Here is a 3612-nt window from a genome sequence, read left to right as displayed (position 1 = left end):
CCAACAGAAGAGGCATCAGAAAAGTCACCTATACACTGGCTTGAGTCAGAAGGAACATCTTTAGTAGAGACAGAAGGAAACTCTGAAATTAAAGAGTCAGCATCACTTGTAGTATCTGGATCTGCACCCTTAACTACTGGAAGATTCAAATCAGGACTCTCCCATCCATCAGAATCCGCATCTATTTTTCGCTTTACCACCTGGGTGTTCAGAGAGGAATTGCCTGGTATTTCGGCGCTGGACTGACCGTAATAGGCGGGATCAGACTGATATACTACAGGAAATTTCTTCTCTGTGAAAAGCATTACTGGGCTAAAAAGCTGCACCCATGTGGTAAATCGCCATAGAACAGGCTAACAATGGTATTGAGCCAGTTGTTCGTTCCTGTGAGTGCACTTCTCTCTGTATGTATTTAGTTTCCCTATGGGAAAAAGGGGCAACCAGACGTGGACTCCTTGCTCAGTGTGCTTAGAGGAATATAGCTACACCTCACTGACGAGGCCCAATGAAGGCCGAAACGATCGTCTGGGGTTGCTGTGTTCCTTGTTCAGAGAGGAATTGCCTGGTATTTCGGCACTGGACTGACCGTAATAGGCGGGATCAGACTGATATACTACAGGAAATTTCTTCTCTGTGAAAAGCATTACTGGGCTAAAAAGCTGCACCCAGGTGGTAAATCACCATAGAACAGGCTAACAATGGTATTGAGCCAGTTGTTCGTTCCTGTGAGTGCACTTCTCTCTGTATGTATTTAGTTTCCCTATGGGAAAAAGGGGCAACCAGACGTGGACTCCTTGCTCAGTGTGCTTAGAGGAATATAGCTACACCTCACTGACGAGGCCCAATGAAGGCCGAAACGATCGTCTGGGGTTGCTGTGTTCCTTGTTCAGAGAGGAATTGCCTGGTATTTCGGCACTGGACTGACCGTAATAGGCGGGATCAGACTGATATACTACAGGAAATTTCTTCTCTGTGAAAAGCATTACTGGGCTAAAAAGCTGCACCCAGGTGGTAAATCACCATAGAACAGGCTAACAATGGTATTGAGCCAGTTGTTCGTTCCTGTGAGTGCACTTCTCTCTGTATGTATTTAGTCTCCCTATGGGAAAAAGGGGCAACCAGACGTGGACTCCTTGCTCAGTGTGCTTAGAGGAATATAGCTACACCTCACTGACGAGGCCCAATGAAGGCCGAAACGATCGTCTGGGGTTGCTGTGTTCCTTGTTCAGAGAGGAATTGCCTGGTATTTCGGCGCTGGACTGACCGTAATAGGCGGGATCAGACTGATATACTACAGGAAATTTCTTCTCTGTGAAAAGCATTACTGGGCTAAAAAGCTGCACCCAGGTGGTAAATCGCCATAGAACAGGCTAACAATGGTATTGAGCCAGTTGTTCGTTCCTGTGAGTGCACTTCTCTCTGTATGTATTTAGTCTCCCTATGGGAAAAAGGGGCAACCAGACGTGGACTCCTTGCTCAGTGTGCTTAGAGGAATATAGCTACACCTCACTGACGAGGCCCAATGAAGGCCGAAACGATCGTCTGGGGTTGCTGTGTTCCTTGTTCAGAGAGGAATTGCCTGGTATTTCGGCGCTGGACTGACCGTAATAGGCGGGATCAGACTGATATACTACAGGAAATTTCTTCTCTGTGAAAAGCATTACTGGGCTAAAAAGCTGCACCCAGGTGGTAAATCGCCATAGAACAGGCTAACAATGGTATTGAGCCAGTTGTTCGTTCCTGTGAGTGCACTTCTCTCTGTATATATATATATATATATATATATATATATATATATATATATATATATATATATATATCCTTACCTATAGCATCCCTATGAAATGATAAAAGCTAGCTCAAAATCTAGACTTGTCAACGACTATTATGAATATACATGTAATCTACTAGTGTACTAGTATATATATACTATATTACTATACTATATATACTATATTAGTATGTGTTAAGGGAATTCAGTGTGTTAAAACATAATAGGTTAAAGGTAGAGTAAGTGTGAGAGATCTTCTTTATTGTTTAACCCTCTAGACAGTCTATGTTAAAAATCCTCTTGGATTCAACGGTTAGTAAATCCCTCTCATAGTTGCCACCTCTCCAGTGTGTAGTTATTTTTCAAATACCCATACATTTAAAGGATTTGTTTTTACCTTGATGGTGATATTTGAAATGTCTATATATTGTTCTTAATTTAGATCAGGTGTTCTCTTATACTGTCTCTCAGTGATCTGGATGTTTGCCCTACGTATTGTAATGGAAAATAGCATTGTATTAGGTATACAACACCCTTATCATGAGAAAAAGGTAGTTAAACCAAAATTCCTGAGTGCCCAGTGTCAGGGTTTATTCCCTGTTGTGTTTGCCATGTGCTGCTGTCAGCCATTTTACTCATCTCTCTTCCTGACTATGGTGCATTGTGGGGGATTCTGCTCAATTCCTTCACTTCCTTTTATTGCCAAACTGCTGTACATCATCCATGTGAGACAGGATGCAGTCTCAGAATTGTGATGTCATCACTTATTATTTAAAGGGCCTCTGTTCAGTATGCTTTGCCTTTGCGTTGTCTGAGACCTGTTTGTGAGAGTTCCTGTGTATTACCTGGCTGCCTAAAGTCCTTCCTGGTTCCTGATCCCTGGCTTGTTCCTGACTCTGATGTTTTCCTTGTTCCTGATTCTGGCTCGTCTGACTATTCGCTTCGGCTCCTGACTCGGCTCGTCTGACTACCAGCTCTGGTTTTGATTCCTGGCTTGTTATTTGACTTGTGGACTTTTTATTATTTTTTGCTATTAATAAAGGTGTGATTATTTTTGCACTTCTCGTCTCAGTCTGATTCCTGGCACCCTGACATTACGCAAAGGCCATGAATTCTGATAGTGCTAATAATCCACCTTTACCTGCCATCATTTCCAGAATGGATGTACAGGATCACTGCTTGGATCAATTTGCACTAGCTCTGCAAACCCTGCTGACTCGCACTGCACATTTGGATCAAAGTGTCCTGCAAGTTATGGCTGCTCCTGTTTCCGCTGCTGCACCTATGCCGACAAGGAGCATGTCCGGTTCTGCACCTCTACCTCAGCGATATGGAGGCGATCCTATTCAGTGCAGAGGGTTTTTGAACCAGGTGGGCATTTACTTTGAGATGTTACCTCAGGCGTTTCCCTCTGACAGAGCTAAGGTGGGATTTCTCATCTCGTTACTCTCTGACACAGCTCTTGCCTGGGCTAATCCCTTGTGGGAGACTAATAAACCTGTGATTTAAAATTACCCTGCATTTGTGGCCTCCTTTTGAAGGGTATTTGATGTTCCGGCTCGCTCCTCCTCTGCTGCTAAACAACTCATGTCCATTCAGCAAGGTACAATATCTGTTGCTCAGTATGCTAATGAGTTCCGTATGCTTGCCGCAGAGGTAGGGTGGAACAATGAAGCCCTTGTTGCCGCCTTCTTTCATGGGCTCTCTGATGCGATTAAAGACGAAGTTGCTGCCAGAGATTTACCAGAGGATCTTGAGGCATTGGTGTCTTTTTTTATCCTAATTGACAGGATCGCTTGCGGAAGCCTCCTGTTCCGTTGTCTCCTACTTGTTTGTTCCCA

This window comes from Bombina bombina, unplaced genomic scaffold, assembly GCF_027579735.1.
Source record: "Bombina bombina isolate aBomBom1 unplaced genomic scaffold, aBomBom1.pri scaffold_676, whole genome shotgun sequence".
Lineage (NCBI taxonomy): Eukaryota > Metazoa > Chordata > Amphibia > Anura > Bombinatoridae > Bombina > Bombina bombina.
The sequence above is the reverse complement of the archived record's forward strand: the minus strand, read 5'-3'. Positions refer to the sequence as shown.